Here is a 27,869-nt window from a genome sequence, read left to right as displayed (position 1 = left end):
ATTTAGGAGTTCTTTCTAATTAATTTATTTAGTAAGTATACATTGATCATCCAACCTGTGCCAGGTGCCATTCTAGGTTCTGGAAACAATTATTAAACATGCATGTAGTCTTCAATACTTCTTAGTAATTAAATATTTGTTAGATATGTATGGGAGAAGAGAATTTATTCCAAGAATAAATTCAATTAAATTCTTATTGAGTAATTAGATTAAAGTACTTAAACCACATTTGTTTCTAACCTATAAATTAATTTACATTTATTATATAAACACTATATAAAATAATTCAGTGTGCTAGGTTAATAATCACACACCTACTACAATAAACAGAATATGATGTGGTATGTTTCTGGATTCAAGGAGATTATAGTTGTATATTTAAGAAAGGCAGATGGTTCCTCAGATTCATTCATTCATATAAATTCATTGAAAATGAACATGCATTTATTTATTATCTACTCTATGAAATTCATATACAGAGAAAATAACTAAATTGTTATATTAAACTAAGAGACTGCTCAAAGCACACAACAGCATCAGTCCACATTTTAGTAGAGATTTTTAGTTCATTATAATTTTACATGAACTAAATAGAGATATTTACCCGGAGGTATGTTACTGAAAGCTACCTTACCATTAAGACTATAAATGCTATTGTTTTTGCAAATACTCTGATAGAATTCACAAGTTTGGTCACCAGGTGGCACTAGGCTTTTCCTTTATTTTTTTAAAGAAACTAATTCAGTGTACAAAATTGAATGACTACAGTTTAGCTAGAGGTGAAGGGATAGAACAAGAGGCAAATCAAACAACTCTTTTAATCAAGAGAGCACATAAGGCATATTTTTATTATTACTTCTAAGTTTTTATTTTTGTAATTGTATAAAATGTTCAGCACTCAGGTCCTTTGAAAGCAGCCATCTCTTGGGTTGAAATTCTTAACCTAATCAGTAACCCACCCTCTTACCAGTCCCTCCTTGCTCCCATCCCACTGCTTCTCTTACACTCCCTTGAATTTTGGGGCACTTGCATGACCTCTGGGTGGTACTTGCATTTCCTTTGTATGGAACTATTTCCACAGATAGGTGCATAGCTCACTCCGTTCATTAAAGTCTCTCCCCCAGGAGCATATCCTCAGAGACTAGTGACCAGGCCACCCTACAGGAAATGTTATTTTCCTTATTCTCCATCCCTTCACCCTAGTAATTCTTCATAGCATCTATCACTCCCAGATGTTATATCTCATACCCTTCATTTTCTGTTTCCTTCACTGGTCCATAATGTTCTATAAATGTGAGAATTTTATCTTGCCATCATTTTTCCGTAGCACTTGGAAGATAGCTCTCTCATAGTAGGACTCAATAAGAGAACAAATGAATTAATGAATGTGTTAGCTTTTTGTCACTATGACCAAAATTCCTAAGAAAAAATAACTTTAAAAGAGTAGACAAGACTTAAATTGGCTCATAGTTTCAGAGGTTTCAGTCCATGGTCAACTGGTTCCATTGCTTTTGTCGTGAGTTGAGGCAGAGCATCAAGGCAGAGGGGTATGGGAAAACAGAGTTGCTTTTCTCATGGCAGCCAAGAAGAGAAAGAGAGAGCAAGGAGGGAGCCAGGACAAGATATGTCTTTCCAGGGCATGCTCCCAGGGACCCACTTACTCCAAGTAGGTCTTACTTCCTTTAGTTCCACCAGCTCCCAATAATGCTACCAAATTATATATCCATCAATGAACTAATTCACAGAGAACGTCAAAGACCTCATGACTCAACTATCTCAACTCTGAACATTGCTTCACTGAGGACTAAGCTTTCAACACATGGTTCCCTGGGGAAAATTTCAGATCCAAACCAAAACGATGAATGAATGTTTAGAGAGGATGAGAGAATCATTAAATTGACATAAATCATTGATTGAGAATGCAGATTTGCATATCGCCAGCATCATTCTGTATTTCATTTTCTTTTACACCTGTTTCATAAGACTATGTTGTTATGGTATCTTCAAATCTGAAGTTTTCTAACTTAATCTAAATCTATATTGAACATTTTAAATATATTTTTTCAGATTCAAGTATTTTTGGCTTAAACTCCTACACATGAAATTATTCTATGTTTACATATTCCTTCAGATTTTTTTCCTGACCCCTATCAACAAAACTGCAGAATGCAATTTGATTTACCACTCAGCTAACTGAGATAGGAATGACTTTCAATGTTCAAGCCCATGAATGCAAATTATTCTTTATATTCTAATGCAAGAAGACTGGGATCATGGTATATAAATAACTTTGTATGAGAGGTTATTTTGGGGATTGTTTTGAAGATCGGAAATGTGGTCATAGGGGCTCTTTTAATGTCTATATAAAGCAGAATCAAAAAGGTCAACCAATGAAAAGAGAGAAATTTTTTTCCTTATTCCCCTAAGTATCTTTGCCCTTTTGTACTGTAAATTGCATAGACTGGCATTTAAATGCACAATGTCAAAGGCAAAGCACTTGTATTCAACCTATGCAAAAAGACAGCTGGGAAGTGGCAGAAAGAGGGGGAAAAAACTGCCCTAACACCTTCAATGCCAAGCTGCCAATGGCACATCCCTTCTCTGCGGGTTCTTCTAGCACAGTATGTGCCCTATGGATAGAGACCAAGTAGTGAGAGGAGCACTTTTCTTCCAACAGAGCAGCAGCTATATTCCACCTCTGAGACCCATAACCCCTCCTAGCTGCCTTTGTTAATCAAAGACACCAGGGATGATGATCTGACCATTTCAGCCCTTAAATCACACTGTAACCGCGACTATTTTTGTCCAAAGCTAATTTCACATTTTGCATATTTGGCTCTCACAAGTAAAATTACTCATCTAGGACTAGGTAGGTATACTGCACAAATGGAAGTGGGATTTAGACACTAATAAGTACATGTTCTAATAATTTAGATCAGAGGCAGCTTGTCAAAATAGGTAGGGTAAGTGTGACAGTTATTTCCCTGGTTTAGGAATACAAGCCAGCTGGCAAGAAAGGGTGGATGTTCATACTATTGTCCTCTAGCAACTCAGTAGGAAAGAGACTAGAAAAAAATCAGTTTGTGCTCACATCATCAAATAGTCCTCAGCTGTTGTTCCACACATTGTGTGTGTGTGTGTGTGTGCACACATAAAGTAAGAAGCAGACAGAAAAGCTAGTTAATCAAGAAGTTGCTAAATCCAATCATATTTTTGAATGTTTAGATTTAGAGAAATTAAGAATCATCTGCCCAAGTTTCCAATCTTTCCTTTTCTCTTCTTCAACATAAGCAATGACGAGGACATAGAACATGCTTCCAGCACAAACAATGTCACTCTAAAAGGCAGGGATGGCCAAAAAGAAGAAACATTTCTTACTCACCTCTAATCTACATGAAGAAGCTACAGGAATATCAGAATTTCATTTAGGTTGACAAAATCTCCTTTAGCAAGATACTCCATCCACCATGACCCAGGACAATCCCCAAAGAAAGTCAACACTATTCCAACCCTTGTTTTATAAAGAAAAGGCAGAAGCAGAGGAGGACAAGACACCTGCTCAAAGTTGTGCAGCCAGTGACAGCATCAGATCCCATATCCAGCTTACCCATTCCCAGGGAAATACTGGGTTTCACTGCTCATGGCTACTTCCTTTATGGCCTTTGGGGAGTATTTTACTTAACTGTCCCCACAGAATCACCTAAGTATGGGGCCACCTGAATCATGCATAATCTCTTAGAGGGAAATAGATTTTGGTACTTAACAAATCTGAATATCTAGAGATGCATAAGTTTTTAAAAAGCTGCCTAGATAGTTTGGAATTATCCACACTAAACATCTATGAGAACAAGGAACTCTGATTTATAATGATACCAATATAACAGGGCAGACTGATGAGTAAAGTAACTTTGACCTTGTGCTATCCTGAAGCACCCCTGCCTCCCAGTTACTGATGATTACTAAAGTTTTGGTCAGAATTTAAGTCCTATTTCCTCCCTGTGTAAGCAGTAGGTGTTTTAACTCTTGGAGACAAATGAATATGTAATCTGTGTGCTCTTGTAAGAAATGTAAGTGATAATTTTCATCAGTGTATCTTCAATACCCAACTGAGTGACTGACACATCATAAATAGGAATGTATGTTGACTTGAACGGTCAAACTTTCACTGAAAAGGGGAATCTTGAAATTTTACAGAGAAAATATAAGCAGAGTGCATGGAATATAACAGGTGGACTATAAAGATCAGGTCTTTTTTCATTTGTGGCTTTAGTAAACAAAAATCACAATTATCTCAAGTGACCTAAATACTACATTTTCTACCTTTAGATAGAAATAATTTTTAAAGGCTAATTTTATATTTGTAAGCAAGTGAATCATTTCTATGAACTTCAGAAGTAATTCTCCTATCATATAATGAGGGCAAAAGATGGTAGCTCCAATATAAGCTGACTTTCAAGTGTTTTTCCTGGTACTACTGTTTTTCTGGAAGGAATACAGCAACTCTTTTTAACAGCAAAACTGTCTATTATTCCCTCAAAACAATTAACACAAGAACTTTTGAATTCAGTGAAGGTCAGAGGATTAATAGGTTTTATCTGCAATGTGTTTGAAAAGCTAATTAAGACTCCACATACAGCAGAGGAGACTGGGAACACAATATTTAGTTTTTCTCTCCATGATCATAGTGAGCAAGAGTGAATAGAGAAAACACAAAGTGAATGTGAAAACTTCACAGACTCCAATCAAATCTTTTCCAAGGGAAATAAAACTAAAAATACATTTTCCACCATTGAAGATGCTCCCTGTATTTATTCAGTGAATGTATTCAGCATCAGCTTTATCCTAGCATTCTGTCAGTTGCTAGATACTCAGCATGGAGTAAAACAGAATGGTCCCATTTAGATTTCCTTTTCGTAGTCTAGGGACAATCTAATTTACAAAAAAAAAAAAAAAAAAAAAAAAACACTAAAAATTAAGGCAAATATTTTTAACTCTTGTTAAAAAAAAAAAAGGAAATAGTCTGTGGGTTTCCCAAAATATTGTTTAACAACATCAAATGGTTATTTCCTCTGGTTCTTTTATGTATTTTTATTAGCAACCATCTTCTAGATGAAAGTGAAGTAACCACAGATATCTCTAAATTCTCTGAAGAGGTTTGTTTGCTAAAAAAATCTATTTAAATAAATACAGATATGTGTTTTCTTCTCTTTCCTCTGAACCTCAAATACCATACACTATGTTAAATGCCTTTCTCATGTTTTGCATGGCTATCCTCTTCCTCAGCATCATATTGAATCAGTCCCTCCATTACCTCTCACCTGCATGGTTTAAATAGATTTGTATTCAAATATTTATTAAAATCACTTTCTTCCTGTTCTCTTGTGCCAGACAAACATTGGTGGAGTGCTCATTTTTAAATGTACATATGATCACATCAGTCCCTTGGCTGCACCCCATCAGTGACTCCCCATTACCTGCCAAAGTGTAATTACCCAGATGTGCTCTCAATGCTTGTCACATCAGCTACCTTTCCCAGCAGGAACTGGCTTCCCAACTTCATTATCCACTATCTTCATGTTACTCTTTTCATACCTTACCTGGACTTTTCTTCATTCTTTTTCCAACGAATCAATTTTGCTTTTCTCAGGGGAACTCAGTCCCAGGAGTGAGCGTATTACTCAATTCTGCACACACACTTTGCCTGGAACTCAAGTTATTGAGAGTATTCTCTAGGAATTTGAAGTTGCATATTTCTTCTTAGGTTCAGTGTTTAGCAACTAGGTAAGCCTGAGACTCACCAAAGCAAGCTTTCTACAGGGTATTGAGAGTTTACCTGAAACTTTCTAGCCTAGTAGGAATACTGATAAGAGATAGAAGAAGAGATCAAGAGAGATAATCATGATAATATCCTTGATAATTTTGAATCTAAAATCCCTCTTGTTGAACTTCCATGAAAATAATCCAAATTTTAATAAATTTTCATTGACATTTTTATATATTCATTAGATATAAATGTGTTTTGATTTATGTTTACATTGGATAATGATCAACTGAGGGCAATTGGCATATTCATCACCTTAAACTTTTATCATTTCTTTTGGATGAGTACATGCAAATGCCTCTCTTTCAACGATTTTGAGACATATAGTCCTTTATTGTTAATTATATTCACCCGACTGTGCCACAGAACACCTCATATCAAACAATAACATTGTACCTGTCCAGTCTCTCCCCACCTCCTTTCCCTTATTCCCAAGTCCTTGGTAGCCATTATTCAACTCTCAATCTCCATGCAATCAACTTTTTTAGATCCACTTGTTAGTGAGAGTATGTAGTGTTTGCAATGCTTGTCTTTCTATGCCCAGCTTATTTTTCTTGTCATAATGTCCTCCAAGTCCTTGCAATTTGTTGTAGATAACAGGATTTCATGCTTTTTAATGGCTTAATAATATTCCATTGTACATATGTGACTTATTTTCTTTATTCTTTCTTCAATGATGGACATTTACAGTGATGCCATATCCTGTCTATTGTGAGTAATGCTGCAAAAGACATGGGCATCAGTTTTATTTCCTTTGGGTATTTGCCCAGGAGTAGGATTGCTGGCTTGTATGAAGGTTTGCTTTTAGTCTTTTTGAGGAATTGCCACACTGTTCTCTATAATTGCTATACTGATTTACATTCACACCAACTGTGCATAAGATTTCCTCTTTATCCACATCCTCATCAGCATTTTTTATTTTTTGACTTTTTGATAATAGTTCTCCTCACTGTGGTTTTAATTTGCATTTCCTTAAGGCATGATATCAAGCATTTTCTCATATGTCTGTGTTGGGCATTTGTACATAAACTAATTTGAACTGAATTCATCAAAAATCAAAGACTTAAAATATTCCCCACAAAATATCAAGCACTGCAGATTTTTTTCTTTTCTTTCTTTCTTTCTTTCTTTCTTTCTTTCTTTCTTTCTTTCTTTCTTTCTTTCTCTTTCTTTCTTTCTTTCTTTTCGTACTAGGGATTGAACCCAGATGCTTTACCTCCAAGCTGTATCCCCAGTCCTTTTTATTTTTTATTTGACACGGTCTTGCTGAGTTTCTCAGGCTGGCCTCAAACTTGTTATCCTCCTGCCTCAGCCTCCTGGATTTTTGAGATAACAGGTATGTGTCCATGTTTTTGAAATAATTAGATGAGAGCATTATCACTCACAATTTACTCAAAAAGTAATTTAGAACAAAATAAATGAATAAATATTTGAATAAATAATAATAACTGAATAAATATGTGGAAGTTTGTGTAAATAGACTTAGTCCTAACCAAGAAGTATTTGATGTATTCAATACTTATTACCTGAGCTTAAATTCAGATTAAAATCCTCTCTATGTATCCTTTATCTCAATAATGACAGGAATTTTAAAACCTCCTGGATCTACAGTAAATACAGAATATAATAGAGAAGTTATATGCTTTCAATAGGTTCTTTGAAAAAAATAGCAAGAAGGTTCACAGTGAAGTTGAGCATTAAGTATTCATATTTAACTTCATTTGGCCTTTCTGTCTCTTCTCTGGGAAGTTAACGCCTCTATCTTGTTCATTGTGTAACATGTCAGGAACTGCACATTGGTGAACTAATCAGTAAGCAAAAATAATCACTGTTTGCCTTGAGATTCAAATAATTGAAAAACATGTTGTGAGTAGGCCTTTAAGATCAGATATGTATCATCTGGCCACAAACCCAGAACCTTCACCCACTGTGAGAAGGTACCCACCAGTCTACCATTATCCCTCAACCACCTGCATGAACCAATCCCAAATCTACATCTTGGCAAGATGGACCTTGGATAATAGCCCTCCATCTTTTTATTTAGCCAACTTTTTGAATAAAGTCATCTCCCTGGCCTCAATTCCTTGTCTTAATTGGCCTGTCTTGTGGCAAGCAGATGGACTTGGGTCCAGTAACAACAGGAATAAATTGTGGATTACCATGTAAGTCAACAGATAGTTCTTTCTAACTATAATTACTAGCAAAGCTAATAAGTGGAACAGCAGTATGAGATGTTATGTCTAATTTGTCTTGGGCTGTCTCACTGTGTTTATTAATAGTTTGGAAAGATAAACATGTTAATTTTATACTCCAGCTAAAAAATGCCATCTTTTTACATTGAAAGTCAAAAAGAAAGGCATGTATAAACTCAGAACAGAATTAGATAATCATTTGAATTTTGGCTTCTATTTTACTTATAAAATAAAGTGAATGGGATTTATCCTTGCTTTTAGTTATAAATTTTTTTAATTATGTTCACATAATTATTCTGACAGGCACAAGCTGCACTGACAAATGTATTTTCCTAACTTTGATGAAATAAATATGTATTTGTTCACGCTCTAGGTTACCAAACCAAAAAGCATCTATGAATATTTTCCTCCTGTAAGAAATTGTTCAGCAAGTAGAGATCTATCAAACATATAATCCCTGATATATATGTGAGGAATGACTGTTTAAGTTGAAAATTTAAAAAACCCAAAAGAAAACTAGGACAGAGTAATAAATAAAGTCATGTCACATATAATGGCATGAAGTCAGAGCAAGGGCAGTTTCCAGGCTTACCTGCATCTCAGGCTTGAAGTTTCTTTAAAATTACACCCTTTTTTTTTTGCTGGCTTGGTTGTTTGGGGAGTTTTCTTTCTCCTCTTTTTCTGTGTTATTATAATTTTCAAGATTGGCACAAGGGCATAATATGACAAATAGCTTTTCTTAGATTCATCCTATTTCACCATCTAAGAGAAGACACCATCTTCCTTTTGTCTTTTTTAGAGTCCACGGACAGGACTTTGGTCCATTTTGGGTCATGTGCCCACACTGTCAGGAGAGTGGCAAATGGAGCAGTGATGATAACTTTAACTCCATTTGGAGTTTAGGGGAAGAGCCATTCATCAAACAAGCAAGAGATGAGAAGAAAACAGACGACCCAGAAGGAAAAATTATATGTGTGTACTGATAATTTTTGTTGGTTCATTAGTCATTAATTTTTCATTAGACAAGAATGTGAGTTTTAAGTATGTGGTATTTACATACCCTACCTATCTAAATTCAATGGACACGTGGAAACTTTATTCCAAGTATTACCAATGCATCAAACTGAATGAAAACTTTTCTACCTGATAACTTTAATTCCTTCCTCTGTAGCTTTCCTTTCCTGTTACTAATTGGTTATTCTGCCCTACTTCTTCTATGCTGACATTCTTACCAAGGTTAAATCCTTTCATAAAGACCATTTTATGACAATGTTAAAATAATGGCTTTTTTCCCACATGCATTACACTTTTTTTTTTTACAGATTCTCTAAAAACAAGAAAAATAACTCATACATTAATTATCTTTCTGTCTGTGGTTTTTAAAAATGACTTGCTAGAGACTTCACACATTGATTATACCTGTCATGTTGATAAGATTTGAGTGAAGCTAAAATTCAGTTGAAAACGCAAATTAAAATTTGCACATAGTTGTGAACTCCAAATGCTGAAATCATCAGCTCTATTAGAAATGGAAGCAATTTGTTCAAATAACAAATGATTAGATATGGCAGGGATGTGTGATTAGACCTCAGTTAATGGACTTGTTGTATGACAAATGCGGCTGTGGTCTTATCTGTAGTCATCAGTTCAACAATAGCCTTCTTTTTTTTATCTCATGCTTTGTAAAAAATCCAACGGTGGTAAAAAAAATAAAATAAAATAAAAAAATAAAAAATAAAAAAACCCAACCCTTTGCTAACTTTCCTATGTTCCTATATGAATACACCACCAGTAAAATTCCAAGTGATGTGCTACCCCAAGAATGGGATCCCAATTAGAATAAGTGATATTCCATGTATGTATATCTTTTTAAAGTAGTCTGGATGAGATGGGATGTCCCCCAAAAAACAGACATGGAGGGAGGTGGAGCTTCCAGCAGTCTGAGAATCTTAACAGTTTCTAAAGACCAGAATATGAACAAGAAATAAACTGTGTCACTTTTTAAAACTTTGAAATTTTCAGGGTTTTTCTTATTGTTCCATATGACCTTGCTTTTGGAGTCAAGAGATGACAGAGAGAAAGGTTCAGCTACCAAACATTTCAAAGGTGAAGGTGACAGGATGTTCATGGATTAAGGAGAGGATATAAAGAAGTTGAGAGTGACTGGAGAGATTCAGACTTCAGAAAATGTAGGAAAAAAAAAAGTTGTGATAATTTACTGATAAGAGGGAAAGAGCTGAGGATAGGTAACCTATTCAGGTTTGTGGGTGTGTGTTTGTGAGATCTGAAGGGCTTTAAAGCCATAATAACTTTACAATGTCTAATAGATATTTAAATAAGGATGGTGAATAGGTGATTGGATATTTGAGTGTGGAGTTCAGAACTGAAGAAAGACTTTTAGGAATTGGTATTAGTTGGTATTAGAACCATGGAACTACAAGAGGTCACCAAAAAAGTGAATATAGATTTAAGCCCTTAGGGTGCCTCTAATTTTAGACCCCAGAAAGGAAGGAAGGAAGGAAACCAGGAAGAAAAACAAAAAAGAGTGACCAGGAAGACTAAAAGGGTAGAGAATTGTCAAAAAAACTGAGTGAGGAGATTAGCATTGGCTGTCAAATGAGAATAAGGAATTCACATTTGAACTTGGGAATGTGGAGAACTGACAACAGTGGTGGGAATGGAAGCCCAAGTATGGTGGACACAGAAAGATGAGAAGGGGCATGTAGACAACCCGTAAGAAAAGCTGAGCTCTCAGGGGGATCTGTGAAATGGCACAGTTACCTGAGAGAGAGATGCTGTCAACAGTAGGACATTCGTGCTAGGAATGACCAAAAGAAGTCAAAATGAATTTGCAGAGGAGAGCATTGCTGGAGTAATGCTCCTGAGTGAGCAGATAAGGATGGCATATTATGCACAAGTTGAAAGATTTCTCCTACAAATATGAACATTGTAACTGTTGCATGCTGTTGCATTCAACCAAGAAAAAAGAGGACACAAATGCAAAGATGAAATATATTGGTGGATTAGAAAGAACTCATCAGGAGCTTTAAATTTTTATTTTCTAAGGGAAAAAGGATAAAAAGGCGATGGAAGATAAATAGGGAACAGTTTGGAAGCAATAGTCTCAGAAAGGGGAGAGTGAGCTATTATGATTCCATTGCTAAAGGGTAATGAAATCATCAAGCAAACTCAAAAGATTCACTAGGCCTTCATGAATATTCCTGTGATTATTGCTGTGCTTGGGACATAGTGGGACAATTAAGTAGTGGTTCAAATTCCTAGGAACACTGATAAAATACACTTTTTTTTTTTTTTTTTTTAGAAAGGATGGGGTCCAAGTAATTTATAATATTCTATTGATAGAACTGTTTTACATAATCAATGCCACTGAGTGTTGGTTTTCTCTGTCCTCTGATTTGTATAATTCAATATGTACCCACATCAGCATGAGCTCTTCCGTTGTATTTTAGCATTAGCATCTTCACCTGATCATAGTTTTGATTTCATATCCTAAGATTAATATTGCTAACAGGACATGGGTACTGACCAACATAATTGCTATATTTTATTACTATTGCAAACTATCTCTTAGGGAAAAAAAAGAGTGCTTTTAATTTCAGAAGGTTTATATATGTTCCTCCAAGTCTTCCTTGATTACTTATAATAAACTTCCTAAAAATGTAATTACAATTATTTTCCTGTCAAGAAACTTTTGTTGTCTGAAACTTTTTTCCCTTGTCTTTTGCATCATAAGTAAACTGTCCCTCTTACCCTAAACTTATTGTCATTGGAATTTTCTTCTTGAAACATCTTAAGACATTGATTTGCCCTAAGAACAATTAATCATTATTCCAAACATGTAATACATTTTATTTCATAGTGTCCTTGGTTTATGCAGACATCAATAAGACATGCTCTGATTAGATTCAGAGTAGTGTTTTATGCTGGAATAGACAGGAGAGATCATGTGAATTCAAGTTATATACAGAGAACATTTACTATGGCCTCACTTCCTGGTATTGGCTTTTGATCACACCTGAGATAGCCACTCTTCCTGTTTGCATACTTCAGATTGTGCCCTTTCTTCACTAAAAAATGCCCTATATCATCTTAAGCATCCCATATTGTCTTCTAACTTCTGCCAAAATCCCTTCTATTTTTCAGGGAGAACCAAGAGTATTCTATACCTAAATAGGAGAGAATGTGTCAAGGTTACGAATGTGACTTTGGTATTCTGTTTTCTCATCTCCATATTAAACATCCACAGTTCTGAAGTGCTCTTTTCTGAATACAATCTGGTTTATTTCAAAATATCTCTACTAAAATTAAATGCTGTTATCTTGGTGGGTTTCTAATACTGCAATGTACAGTGGATGAATTTTACACATCACATAAATATAATATAAATTTCATGAAACTTAGAATTTTATCTGCTTTTGTTGGTCAAGCTATATTATCCTATGTTGAGTTTCTTTTCTAAAATACTTAATTATTATATCCATATGTTGAAGTTTCAAAAGTTCTGTTTTATTCTATTCTGTAAATTGATATAAGGAGATAAAGTCATCCATATTCCCACTATCTAGAAATAACTTCTTGAAGAGAACACATATGTGTTGAATGTTCTCTAATTTATTGCAATTTCATTACCCTAATTTAGAGAATCGCTCCTCAACCCAATTTCAGCAAAGATAAATTGGATGAAGTTCATGTAATTATTCAGGATAGGACCAGTGACCTAAAGTAAAACATGGGATTATCCCTTTGGTCTTCAACCTCCCTACTACACCACCCCCCAACTAAAGTTAGTTCAGGAATACTGAGGACTAGTGTACCTCAGTCTAGATTCTCGAGCTCTCATTAAATTAATCTATTATTTTTTCCATAGAACATGAACAATAGGGAAGGTGGGGCACCACCTATAGCTAATTTGCAATCATATGGACCCTGACCAATAAAGCAAAATCTAAAAATAGTGACCTAACTTATTCTGAGAATATGTGGCTCCTGTGTTGAGCTGAAGCCAATTTACTCTGGAACTACAGATGAGGAAGCTAATAAATTACTTATTTTAAACAGTCTGCCATTCACAATAAAAAAATCTTAAATTATAAACCACCATAAACATTGTATGTGTTCTAGTATTCATGGCTTAAAAATAGCATCATATGTGCCTTGGTCAAATGTACCCCATTTGTGTACAATGAGTCAAAATGCAGTCTGTAAAAAAAAAGTCTTCTTATATAAGTATGTGTTATCCCTGTTCTAAATTTCTTATAGTCACCAACTACCAAAAAAGAGAAAACTTTTATACAATTGTATAGTGCTCACAGTATAATTATATTTTTACTGGACTATTCTCTAAGATCCTTGGGGACAGGTAGATAGATATCTTTTACACTGATCTATCTCAAATATTAAGCATATACATGACTTACTATTTATTAATTGAAGCAGTGAAGGAAAGCAGAATTTCTACAAAAATAAGAATCAGACCTATAAGAAAACCTCTCATTTCTTTCCTGTATATTTACACCTGTCTATAATATCATCTCAGTGGAATTTGGGAAACAGAAGATGAGAACAGGTGAGAGAAGAGAGAAGAGAAGACACTAAAGTCCACCACCAGCATTTACTAGATGGCATAAAAATTGCTCGTAGTTTGCAAAAGACAGTAAAGCTTCACTTGGCAACTTTTCTACCATCTTTATTCCTATGACTGGTGACCTGTGCATTACTCAACTGTTCCAGTGCTGAATTTCCCTCTATATAAAATGACAATATAATGTCTGCCTCACAGAGTTGTAATGATCAAATGGAAAAACGGAAAACAAATTATGCTATTATGCTATTATGATCACTTTAAAATGCCTTGATAATATGAATACATATTTGCAGACTTGCAATGTTATTTCAAAGATCTGCTTTTGGTATACACAGAGAGGCTGGATTTGAAAGCTATAATATTTTGATATTTTTTAAGCTTTACTTTCATCAAATGAAAAATCTTATAGACTTTTAATATACACAACAATAAAATTTAGATATTTCACTTCCATATTCTTTCATGTATGTCTTAGAACATAAGGAACATTCAGATCACACAATTATCCCTCAAACTGATCAAAATCTGTTAACATTTTCAATTTGAGAAAAAATAACATAACTAATACCTCATTTCCTATACCATTCTGTGTAATCCAACTATGAAAATTTAATTCATGACCATTTCAAGAGGTCACTTTGTTTTAATGTTAAATTGTATTATTTTGTTTTTTGCATTTTCCAGAAATGAATTCATTTTACATAGAAGCTGGAACTCAAAATAATTTAATATACATGTTAAGTGATAAACTATTGATATACTCAAGACATACAAAGAAAGACAGATTCACTATATATTTACTAATTCTTGCTCATATATATTTCTATACTCCTTGTTGAAAGCACTTCACAAAAGATAATGTAACTCCCTCATCCTCAAATTTGGAGATAATTTTATTTCTGTCTTCATTAGAAGATTATCCCTAACTCTTCAAAATCAGCATTAAAATTTTAAAATAGTCACTCATATATTTTATCCAGGCCTAAGTAATTTCTAATATGAACATTTCACCTTTCTGAGTTTTGGTTTTTGTTTTGTATTTTGGTGTCAAGGATTGAACCCAGGGGTACTTAACCACTAAGACACATTCCCAGCCCTTTTATTTTTTATTTTGAAACAGGGTCTGGCTAAGTTGCTGAGAATGGCCTCAAACTTGTGATCCTCCTGCCTTAGCCTCCAAGTCATTGGCAAACAGGCCCAGCTTATCTTACATGGTTTTCATGATTAGAATATTTGAAAATATATTCTTTTCCCTTCAAATCAATTCTAGTAAGGTGGATATTTTTAATATAGTTGAGCTACCATCATTGAACTCAAACTCCTCACCTAATCTATCTGGGAACAAAAATGTAACACGAAAGGATTCTAAAGTTGCTGTGTAATTATGGCAACCCACTTAGTGAAAAACCAGGAAATACTAATTAAATCAGGACTTACTAGTGATACATTTCTAATTATTTATCTGTCTGGCAAAGTTTTTAAGAATTTTATCTAAAATATATATTAATAGAGCTTCAATGTCACGGAAAAATATGTAAAGAACCTACATTTTATAACTTGACATTAACTGCTATGTAACTACAAACTCCCTGAAGATTTTTCTAGAGTTCAAAATATTTAACAAATAATGCTGTTCTGATACATTTATCAAGTCTTACCCAAATACATATTTACAAATAACAGATAACTTTCTAAAACCAAGTTCTTTTCAAACAGAAAACAATGAGTTGATTAGGATAAAAACTATAATCCCAAAATAAAAGTCAAGAAAATAAAAGACTGCTCCTTTAAACTTAACATGATGAACACATGAAATATATGACATACTATTCAGCCCAAATGTATCTGAACATATAAATATTTCAAGGAAGTTACTTTTAATCACATATAAATGTAAAACTCATAAGGGTCTGATATCAGCGATGCAAAGTATTTTGAACTCCAACAACTAAAACAAACTGCTTAAAAAAGAAAAAAAAAAGAAGCATTCAAAAACAAAATAAATGATATTCTAATTCTTGCAGAATTTAATATCATGTGTACCATAAAAGTAATTGAAAATATTCTATTGAAATATATATATGCATGTATCCCTTAAAACAGCACAAACCTTATGAACTCATGCTGGAGTAAACTCACTGGTTTCATTCAATGCAAGGGTATTTTAATGATTAGTTCTAGTCAGATATTGTAGCAGAATAAATGAGCCTTAAAAAGCGTTACTAAAATATGTTTCACAAACTTACCTCAGTGAGCACAAAGGACAATTTGGATATATCTTTTCCTAAAATTGAGACTTTCATATCAGAATGTACTTATTATTGCAGTTTTAGTTTTTATGACCAGAACCACCGAATCTTAAATTGCATATCTTGCAAAATGCAAACCTCTCTTTATAAAACAATCTGCATACAGTGTTCTTCATAACTTGAACACTTACGCTTTTATTACAGGAGCATCTGTGACATTATCTCACAAAAAAGAAGATTTAGGTCACCCACAGGCTCATCAAACAATGGATTCTAAATTATCTCTCTCAGATTTCCGCTTATATACTCTGCCCTTTGAACATCAATCTTTCATATTCTGTTTATGTCCATTAGACTGTAAATTAGTCTCTCAAAGTAAAACTGCACAAATCACTGACTTTTTATTCCTTATACAGCCACAACCCACCTTCCAAATGTTCTACATTTTCCTCCATTATTGCACCTCCCATTCCAATCTGACTTCAAACCCTCTCCACTGACTCTCCTTGTCTCTTCTGCCTTCATGTCACAGCTTCTAAGAAGCACTCAAAAATTAAGAAATTCTTACTTCTTAAAACAACCATTTCTGAAACATCTCTAATACCATACTCTTTTCTTTTCCTTGAATTTCTCTTACTTTCATCTCTCTTACTTTGTTCTTCACTACTTCCTCTCTGGATGTGGGAATTGTCCAGGCCTTGATTCTGATTCTATTCTTTTTTCTTTTGATACAATCTCTCTGGGTAATCTCTTCTACTCCTGGGGCATTAATATGATTTATTCAATTACTATATTGAAAACTTTTTAAGAATTTTCTATTACATTTTTAATGAAATCCGAGCACCTGCATGTGTTTTGTATATTCTGACTCCTCATGCAAACCATGAATATACATATCACATACACAAACATACACCATAGTCACATTTCACATAAAGATGTGTGTACACATTGATGCCTGGACCCTTCCAATACATCAGCTCTCAATTTAAATGTTATCTCTCAGACTGGGAGTATAGCTCAGTGATAGAGTACAAGATTAGCACATGCAAGGCCCTGGGTTCAATTACTAGCACCACTTTTGTGCTAAATCAGTGTTGACTTCCAGAGAGGACTGCTCTAAAAAACTTTTCTATTTTAATGGCTAACCAGCCCCATCCATTATTTGTTATGATTGTCCCAAATTTATTTCCTCCTTTGTCCTTACTCCCAGTTGTACTTAAGAGTATTCTGTCTCCTTCTTCAAGGTGTGCTGCCCTTATCAAACTGTAAACTCCATCAGGGCCAATCTTGGGTCCACTAACCCACATCTGCATGCTCACACCTACTAGAATATCTGGAATATAGGAGATATTTACTAAATAGTTCCTGTAAAGAAGCATGGGTATATTAACTGATTAATTTGTCCTTTTCTAATAGCATATTTCAGAGAAACCAGTGCATTTTTATAGGCTTCTAATAATTTGAACTTCTGTTCAGATAATTCCTGAAAAACGTATTACTGGAAAGTGTAATAACAAAATATTTTATGCCACTATTATCATTTATTATGTCAAAATTATTTTCATAATTAATAATTGAATATTTAGAGCAATAATAAATTTAATTCCAAAAAGTTTGTAACTTAGAACTCCAAAAAAAAAAAAAAAGCCAACTTGAGAGAAATAGATTATCTTGTGGTTCAACTGGTTTTTCTGCTGGTCTATATATTTTCACAGATTATAAATATTTCACATAAGATAAAACAATAGGGTAATCTTTTTCAAGCCTTATAATCTCATCATCAAGCACTTAGAAAAATGTTTCTTCAAAAACATCACTTTATGCAATGAAGAGAAAAAATATCTATCCCTATATTAGTCACTGTTGAGGTAAAGAGCAACATAAATTTCATTTAAATGTGTCTTGTGAGCACTTTGAATTGATAGATTTTATCATACTTCTCAATCAAGTCATCTTTTTCAGGTTTGAGGAGTACATGAAGATATGTTTTTTCACTCCACAGTCTAGGTCTTTGAAAACTATCTCAAATTTTATCCTTTCAGACACTTCTGAAGGTATCATTATTACAGATAGTAGGGATAGTTTCTTTCAACTTCCATTCTACCTTCCTTCCAGTCAGACAAATTGGAATTCCAAAATTTTGTATCTGGTGAACTCCCTTGTCCTAGTGTTCACTCAGAGACAAAAGTAAATCCCACCAATTAAATGCGCCTACTTGAAACTGACTAGCAGAAATGATTGGGCAATCTAGATGACTGATGTGGCAGATGAAGATGTCAGTCAGTTGCTGAGGTCTGCTTATACATTTCCAGTATCTAGCCTTTGTGTGTGTTAAAAGAAAGCTTTGATAAATTAAACTGTTTCCTACCTAGTCTTCATGATTCAATAGCATCTTCTTTATTTTGATTCTTCCCTTCCCACCAACTAATTTTGTAGGTACCCAATTCCCTATATGGAATCTCTATAGTTTATGTAAACTAGAGTGTTTGGTATGTCTTGCACCTAAGTCCAACACTAACATGGGGAGATATTTTTAAATTTTTATTTCCTTTACTTTTTAATGGCAATCCTTCAGGTGGAAATATATCTATAATGTGGCAAATATATCCTCATGATTTTTCTATTTTTTTGTTTCACACAAACTTTTAAAGTGGTATATTTTTTACTTTTATGTGTACTTTCCAATACATGCTAAATAAGAGATTATTATAATTAACCACTATGTAGCAATTACTTGGTTTCAACTATTATTAATCAAGAAGCTAACAATTTTGCATAAAACTCCATTCACATTTTCCCTAACACAGATCATTAGCAAAGTGTGATTTGCTAGTTTCAAGCATTAGAGGGGTGTTTATCAGTCAATAAAATTTGATTTCTTAGCTTCTTTTGCATCTACTTAATATTATAAGTGTCATAAAATGTAGTATAACAAATAAGTCTATATACTATTTGATCACATCAATTATAAAAGTGATACAAATAAATATAACACCTATATATTAAATAAGCTTTTAGAATTATCTTATGCCTTGCAGATTTGCTACTATTTAGGTTACAGTAGTGAGATCATATGCTCTGCCATATTTCTTTTACTATTTTAGGAAGAAATGACATATGTGCCCTGGCTCTTCAAGATCTCATTATACTCATTTCTCTCATTATCTCTATAAACTTTTACTACTTTCATAATCAGTTTAAGAATGACTATTTTTAACTTATATTGCTGTCACATGAAAATACAATTGGAGAATTATTGAACTCTGAAAAGAAACATTAAAAAACAATATTAATTAACTCATACACATACAGGTGCACACACATCAACACACTCAATTTTGAGTATTAGAGGGCTAAAGATGTTTAAGCAAATTATTAACTCATTCGTATTCCCATTAGGAAATTGAACTAATTTGAAAGCACCAATGATATTTTATATAACCAAACATTAAAATGACAAACTTAACATAAAGAAAACTGGTTTAAAGAAGGACAAATATGTTTTGCAATCCCTGCTGTGCAGCCCCCCTAGATATGCTGCACAGAGGTCCACTGTGGTCTGAGCTTCACTGGCTGAGCACTGGCCTTGCAGGAAGTGATATTGGCATAATCAGTCCTCAAGCTAGTCCTACACAACCTCACTTCGACATAAAGGCCAGGCAAACAGCACAGGTCTCCAGTTGCATGGAAGTATCAGATTTTCCCATCATTCATTGCATATTAACATGTTTTGCCTTTCCTCCAGAAAACTTAAAACAAAATCAAAACAACACACACACACACACACACACACACATTTGAGGGGTTTGGTCAAAAAAATTTTCTTTCTGATTTTGTATTTGCATGCATAATGACAAATGCTTTGAGGGTTACAACTCAAAACTTTCTTCTACAAATCCTTTAGCAAAGCTGATGGCCCAGGCAGAATAACCTTGTCTATCTTCACCACCCAGACATATAACATCACAGATCCACTGACCTAATCAACCAGTTTCTCAGTATCATCATATGGTCAGAACTGTGTTTTCCTTTATTAAGACATATTTCACCAGGAAAATAAAGTAAGTTTAAAGTAAAATTAAATATTGAACAATGCAATAAGCTACAGCAATGTATTCTTAATAATAGAAATTGGGGTGAAAAGTAATTGGCAACTCCCAGACCTGCAGAATGACTGGCTATTTCTCCTTATCATTTTATAATCACACAATTTTTAGTATTTTATATGTTGTACCCTAGCTATAGTATACCAGGAACATGCTGTCATTCCTGTTTGTTATTTACTAAGAAGAATTGTGACTTAATTTGGCATCCTGTGTTTTTTTACTACCATCTTGTTTGTCACATAAATTATTATGAAGGAGAAAGATAAGGATTTTACTGATGCCATGCAGCCTGCTTGCTCTCTCTAGTCAATGTCCTACCTTGAAGTTCCCTTCGACTGCTCCCTCATGTAAGCTTATATACCGCCTCATTTTCTAAGGCATCATTTTCCATTTTCCATTTACCACTACATGGAGAAGATTTGGAAATCTCATTTACTTGAAGTTGCTAATACCTGAGAGGAATTAGTTTTTTACCCCATACACACAGGCCCTAGGAGATTTGCATTGTAATGGAAGAGAATTCTCTCATAACTCAAAGGGATGGAATGACACTAATAGTAGAATTTCAAGCATCACTGACATAGTGTAGGAAATATTTGGGGTGTGAATACTTATCTCCTAACCATATTACTTGAGATGACAACTTTTTTCCACATAGACTTAAGCATTACTTGAATAGAAGCCGACATTCATGTCTGTGCCAGAATAAAAACAAAACTAAAAGTAGAACAAAAATCTAAACTCTTAAACAGCTGAATAACCCTATTTCCTAATGAGGTGCATTGTTCTTTCTTGGCTTCTTATCCTTTGCAAAGTGATGATAGATGATATATATATATATATATATATATGTTATACTATGCAGTTCTTGTCTTTGTATTATATCATAACCAAGATGGCTCTCAGTTTGGCTGACTTCAGATAGTCTTCTTCCTTATCTCCGGTGCCTGACTGTCCTTTTCTTAGAGCATTTACTTTACAAAATTTGGCATTGTAAATTCTTTCTTTGCCCCTGTGAGATGTAAATCTGTTGAGTTTTACAACACAGGTATGCCTTTCTCAAAGATCTGAGAACCAGGTCTTAGAAAGATAATCATGGAGGTGGGTGCAGTGGCACACTCCTGTAATCCCAGAGACTCAGGAAGCTGAGGCAGGAGGATCACAAGTTAAGTCAGCCTCAGCAATATAGTGAGGTCCTAAGCAACTCATCAAGACCCTGTCTCAATGTAAAAAACAAAAGGACTAGGATTGTTTTTCAATGGTTAAGTGTCCCTGGGTTCAATTCCTGATACCAAAAATAAATAAACAAATATCATGAAGAGAAGATAGTGCCATCTCCCAGTTTCTCTCCTAAACAGAGAGGAAGTTTACTTTTCCTCAGAGTAAGGCCTATTGGCAAATGTGGGTGATTGAAGATTCCTATTTCAGCTCTAACTACTACTGCTTTCTCAGCGGAGTTGAGTTCAGAGGGAGTTCTAGACTCTCCCACTATTCTAACAGCCTTAAATAATGTCTGCCTTGTCTAACTTGCTCTAGCTAGCTCATATTTTAGCTCTGACAGTCTTCACATGAGTGGATTCAATAATCCGTATAGAGTTTGGACATATTACAGCAAGGTGGTACTGGGGATTGAACCCAGCCAGGTTCATAACACTTCACAAGTGTTCTACCACAGAGCTACATCCCCAGCCTGGCAGTAAGACTTTTTTCATGAAACAGACATCTTGAACACAATGTAAGAAAACAAACAAAAAAAATTAAAATACCTTTCTTTTTCATGTCAATGGCAGTTTCCTTCTCACTTTTCTTTTTGGCATCTTCTTTTTCTGCAGTTAAAATAAGAAAATTCTAAACCACTACCTATTTACTTTCATATATTTCAGGACATGCATGAGTACTACTAGGCATCCAGTTCATCTTGTAGAAAGGAATCCTGCATCAGAGCCATAAGTCATGTCAAGTATGAGTGAACTAGCACCTTCCCAACAGACAAATGGCTTAGGTGTGCTTTTTCTCCAAGAAGGGACAAATTTTTTATATAGGAAAGAAATATTTCATAAAAGTATAAGCATTAAATGCTATTATTAATTATGGAAGAATTATGGTAGAATCTAATCATTTTTTCTAAAGCATATTAAAAGGAATATACTGAATGTCCCTTGAGCTAGGGGGTCACTGGAAGCATATTAGGAACTCTGAAATCTCTGAAACTTACTTGGAGATATCAAATGAATGATTTGAAAACAACGAAGAAAAAAAAATTTCAAACCATTCAAATATTTACTTCCCATTGCATAAAATATTCTGCCCTATGATGGATTATTGTATTAAATAAAATTATTTGAATAATCATCTTCATATCAACATATATAGTCAAATGAATCAATGAATTAAAATTGAGCAGTTTCTAAAAACGAAAAGAATAATCCAACAAGAGTAATTTTTAAAAGTATTTAGGCTTGAATTTTCTTATTAAAGTTTTAATCAATTTCAACTCTATTTTGAACATTTACAAAGCTCAAGAAGGTTTGTTAATAACTATGACAATAAAATCACAAAGTGAATTTCATTCCCAGGAAAAAATAGCTTTACCAGTAGCATGTAAAAAGATACTAATTAATTTATGAGTTAGTTTTTAAAGTCTTTACCTTTCTTTTTTGTTTCAGAAATAACTTTCTTCTCAGCTTTCTTCTCTCCTTCTTTTTCTAGAGAAGAAATGTAAAATATTTCCTTTAGGAAAATTTAGTACAAAAGGAAAACCAGCATTGGAACAAGGGATTACTGTTAAGTCAATTCTGCCTCTGGACAGCTTTGTGATTTTCAACAAGTGATTGAACCTCACTAAGCAGTATTTTCCTCATTTGTAAAATAACAGTACCTTTCCCAAAGCTAGATAATGTTTACCAAGTTCTCTGTGTGGTGCCTGGCTCACAATAAATGCACAACATTTTAGGCTGCTAATGTTTACAAATCATGAACTAGAGAGTTTGAGTTTTCTGAGCCAAACAGTTCTTTGTTCAGTGCCTTAAGTAAGATATTGATATATAAAATTAAAATATGATTTCTTTAGAAAGATACTACAGGTAAGCTACAAGAATTCCGTTTTTTGTAGGTTTAATCATATTAGAAATGATATATTAGACCATTCACGTTACCTATTTTGATTTAGTTGTTTTTCAAATCTGGCTTTTGTCAACAGGCATTTATAGCTGGGTGACATTTGTCTGGCAGTGTGTTGGGGACATAACTTCTACTGACCTTTCTGAGTGGTTGTATCAGTGAGAGTTCTCAGACAATCTTTTCACTCAGAGTTTGAAGTAGGTCTGGGTGCCATGCAGAACTGTGTGGTACCCCTAAATTTCATGGAACATCACTCTTTCAAAAATCTGTGCAAGTCTCTGTCTGAGAGGAAAAGAGGGAACCTCAAGTGCTACTCAACCATGATCATGTAACAACTGGACATCCCCCGGACACTTTTCTGGTAAGCAGTCATTTCACATCACAGAATTGTGTGCTAATCATAGTCGTTGAGTGGAGTGTTCAGTGATTTTAGATTTGAGACAGTGATAAGTATGGATAATGTTGGCAATTGACTGATTTTTATCTTAGATTAGCAGGGTTATTTACCCTATATTTGAACATCTGTATCTTTGCCATTTGCTATTTGTCTGTCATTTTAGATATAGGTGTATTCAAAGATTTCCATTACCCAGAACTCTTATAAGTGTTACTATGTTAAGGAAATTCAATGTGTAGTTCTGAGATGAATGCTTAAGTTGTCCACTAATGACTGCATCTTATTAAAAATAGGAATTAATTCATTCCCTTAGGTTTAGAGCTTTTTACCTACAAGATCAAAGACAACACTTTCTTTTAGAGTTGAAAGTATAATTTATAAAGAGTGCCTTTTCAAAACTCCTAGAGAGAATCTAGTGTTATAGGGAGAAATATATTCACACTTTGTCTAATTATGTCTACACTATACTGTTGCTGCTCAACCAATAAGTAAAAAGTCAAGAAGTCAAAGTTTGATGATTTTAGAGTCAGAAGTAAAACCAATTGAATTCTGCTTTTCCTTTTCCTAAATGTTTAGCTATATTAAATATGCAAATCATGCTAAAATTCAGAATAAAAGTACTTTTGATTTAAGCATCATTACATTCAGTTTCTTTGGAAGAAATTTTATGTAGCAGGATGTTTTTCATCTCATCTAAATAAATGAATACAGGCAACTGAACAGGCATTTGCTAAACATTGCTATCTGATGTCAGACATCAGAAAGGGGTTAATTACATTATAGATCACTTGCAAATTTTTTTAGCCCATACTAAATGTCAATGCCTTAGTCACCATGAGATCACAATACAGAATCAAATCTCTCAGTTTCAAAATGTAGATGAATAAATATTCCTCTAAAAAGTCTGTGCCAATTAGTCAATCTTATACTGAACCTCAGAATCAAAGTAGCTATTGAGGCCATAAGGTGGAATCATTCTTTTTCATTTTTTTTAAGAGAATGCTCTTGTACAATAAATTCTCTCCTTTGAATTAATATAACTGGGATTTTATTGTGGCAATACAGTATTCTTGCCTTGTTCCAGATTGAATTAATGCTTCCATTACACATTCTCCCTGTGATTACAGTCATACACTTGTAAGAGTCATGAATAAGAGCAGAAGTCCACAAAAAGTAGGTATAAATAATGTACTTTAATAACATTTTTATGAATTAGACCTTTAAGCTGTCATTATGGGACTTATTTTATTCACAGTGAATTTCATTTAAAACATCAACTTCTGAAGAATCTGCATTTCTTCAAGCACTGTTGTCTGTGTTTTGTGGGTGATTTGGCAGCAGTGGAATTAAATTTTTCATTTATAAAAGACATAACAATTTAATTATATGCTAGTTGGATATAAAAGTGGCCCGTGCTTCTTTATGAAAACTCTCCTTCCCTGACATTTTTCTCCCTCCACTGTCAACAGTACTCTCCCTTTCCCATGTGACTCTGCACTCACATACCATACTCGGTCTTCACTGTCTCTTCCAATTTGTTTGCTGTTCTGTTTGCAACAGAGAAGGATTAGAGCATTTAACACCACTGGTTTTCCAAGGGTTAGCAATTAAATGTGTCTATAGGATGCGAACTTATCAGCATATTGCCTCTCTCTGGCAAAAGTGTCATAAGCCTTGAGATGATGGATTTATCTGGCAGAGATCACAGGAAAGTCTGGTTAAGAGAGAAATCCTCTCTACAGCAGGAAGCTCTGAGCCAACAAACATGTTATTAGCTTCTGCATAAATTAACATCAGATGAAAGAAAAATTAAACGACTTACTTTTTTACTTTCTAAACCCTTACAATGGGCTTTTCTCTTCCTTTTAAATGTTTTTATGCTGTCTCAAAGCCAGTAAACGCATAATAGTTAATTACAGTTGTAAAGTTTTCTAAGATGCCAGTTCCTAGCAAAACGAGGAAACAAATGCAAGTTGTTTCATTTTTGTCTCAGGTTTTGTTCTCTCCTGCCTTTCTAGTGTGATTATCCAGATTCTTCATGTCAGATGAGTGTTTTTCTTCCAACACTCTATGGCCAGGATTGATGTATCCTTGGTTCCAGTCGAGTAAATAAGGAGTAGTTTCTCTCATAACATTCTAACATTCCTTGTCACTGTCACCTTGTTTCTCTAGAGTGACAGAGATTGGCCTGGAACCCAGCTCATGGTAACACTGTGGAAAATTGCATGTAAGCAGATAAGCTGAATTACATGAGTGATTATTAGAGCTTTCCAATGTTATCTATAGAGATGTGGGACAAGAGAAAAAAACATGATGACCTTGGTATGGATTCTGTCCCTGACCCTTCCTGGCTGTGTGATATTGAGCAATGTGTTGTCACATGCCACATTGCATTTTCCTCATTTGAAAAGTAAGGTTAATAAAATCTACCCTGCTGTCTCATTGTGGGGTATGGAGATGACTGAGTTAAAGTGTCTGGTATAGAGAATAGAGTGGATCTTCAGAATAGAATGATAGAAATAACTAGCTTCTACTATATTCTATAAGTAATAAAAATCTGACCATATACAATTCAGTAATTTTTCCAGATACAACACTTATTGATATATTTGAGTAAATTCAAATTAATTCTTGTTTTTCTATATCCCAAAATTCTGTGACTAGAATTTTTTAAATTTGGAACTTAAGGAAAAATACTTACATGGAGAAATAAACATATTATAAAGAAACATTGTACTAAAGAGAATAAATTTGTCTCAATTCTGCTATTATCAGTAGCAATTGCTTTATGTAACTGTAAGTAAAACATCTTCTGTCTTTAACAATAAAATGTAGGGAAATTAATACAATGTATTTAAGACCTCTTTCACCTCTTTCTTCCTTATTTCTCAAATGAAATATGCACTATCTTGCATTTATAATTTGATTTTCCTGGGAACAAATACAAGCTTCAGAGTTGTAAATAGCTATTGCATGTTTTGTGTATTTTAAATGGCTTACAATTTTTTAAGCAAGAAAAAATTCTGAGAGGCTTAAAATGAATATTATATATATGTATGTAATGTCAGGTAATGATAAGGGTTAGGAAAAGTTAAAGCTTGGTGTAGGAGTTCAGGTAATTAAAGGATAGGAGATGGCATTGCCTTTTTTTTTTTTTTTTTTTTTTTTTTTTTTTTTTAGAGTGAATCAGGAGTAAATCTTAATGGATAATGTTTGAGAAAACAGGGAAATCTTTGGGTTTAGAACTTTTCGGCAGAGGAAAAATGTCTGCCAAGACCTTTAAGTAAGAGCATGCTAGATGTATAACAACAACAACAAAAACAACAACAATAACAACATGGGAATAAGTGTAGCTGGAGTGGGAAACTCAGGAGGAGAGTGCTTAGAGGTCAGAGCTTAGAGGCCAGAGCTGTAGCAAGGCCAGGCCTGAGAATGCTGTTGTTCATGCTATGAATTCTTCACTTCACAGGAATATGAAGACCACTGAGAGGTTTTAAGCAGAAAAGTTATACGATTCTGAGGAACTTAAGAGGAACTTGATTGTTGCTGGGTAGTATCAACCGACCCATTGGATTTTGTAATCATATTGCAAGGAAGATGACTTAGAATAAAAAAATTTAATAATAATTCAATAAAATTATTCTTTTTTTATCCCCCCCCCATTATTCCCTCTAAATTTTATTGGGGAATTCTTAAAGGAATGAAACATTGTAGAATCATAGTGAGAGTACCTCCCTTTACATTTTAATTAGATTGCTATGTCAGCAAAGTTCTCTAAACCAAGACTTCACCTAAATTATCTGGCCTTTTGGAGCCCATTTGTTTTTTCATTTATTTATTTAGCCTTGATTTTTCTTTAGTGATAGCTGAATTATTCTTAGGAACCACATCGTCTCATTATGAGTTAACAACAAACTAGCAACAACCAGAAATTCTATAGCACTTTTCAGTGACTACCCAGAGACTTTTATATCAACAATTTTGTCACTTAAATCAACAAATGTTCATTTAACCTATGTCAAACGACTTGCAAGGGTCTCGTTTTAATAAAGACTCCTTCCAAGAGCTTCAGGTGTGAGAATAAGATGTGAGAAAGTTCACAATTACTGTTAGGACTATGAGAAGTGTGTGGGAGCCAGCAGAAGGCCCACACCCAAGAGGACTGAGTGAAGGGAGAAAGCTGTTCCTGTAGGGAGTAACCTCAGATGGAATCTCAAATGGTGTGCGGGCACTGACCCTGGAGTAAGTACAGCATGTGTTATCACCAGTGCCAGCTGCAGGCATCGAGGTACACAGTGACAGTTCATGCCTTGCAGAGACAGGCTGAGAACTCTAAGTGATATCACATCCTTCATGAAGTAAGTGTCCTGCGCACT

General features: G+C 34.2%; 1 long non-coding RNA gene across 1 annotated transcript in view; it reads left to right on the top strand.

The window, feature by feature from the left end:
• The first annotated feature begins 23,268 nt into the window (after positions 1-23,268).
• LOC124988084 (uncharacterized) overlaps positions 23,269-27,869 on the top strand; it is a 61,871-nt gene continuing 57,270 nt past the window's right edge. Inside the window, exon 1 of the long non-coding RNA XR_007109356.1 lies at positions 23,269-23,457. This is a non-coding gene — a long non-coding RNA (uncharacterized LOC124988084). The remainder of the gene's footprint in view (positions 23,458-27,869) is intronic.

Source organism: Sciurus carolinensis, chromosome 7 (assembly GCF_902686445.1).
Source record: "Sciurus carolinensis chromosome 7, mSciCar1.2, whole genome shotgun sequence".
In the NCBI taxonomy this organism is placed as follows: domain Eukaryota; kingdom Metazoa; phylum Chordata; class Mammalia; order Rodentia; family Sciuridae; genus Sciurus; species Sciurus carolinensis.
The sequence above is the reverse complement of the archived record's forward strand: the minus strand, read 5'-3'. Positions and strand labels throughout refer to the sequence as shown.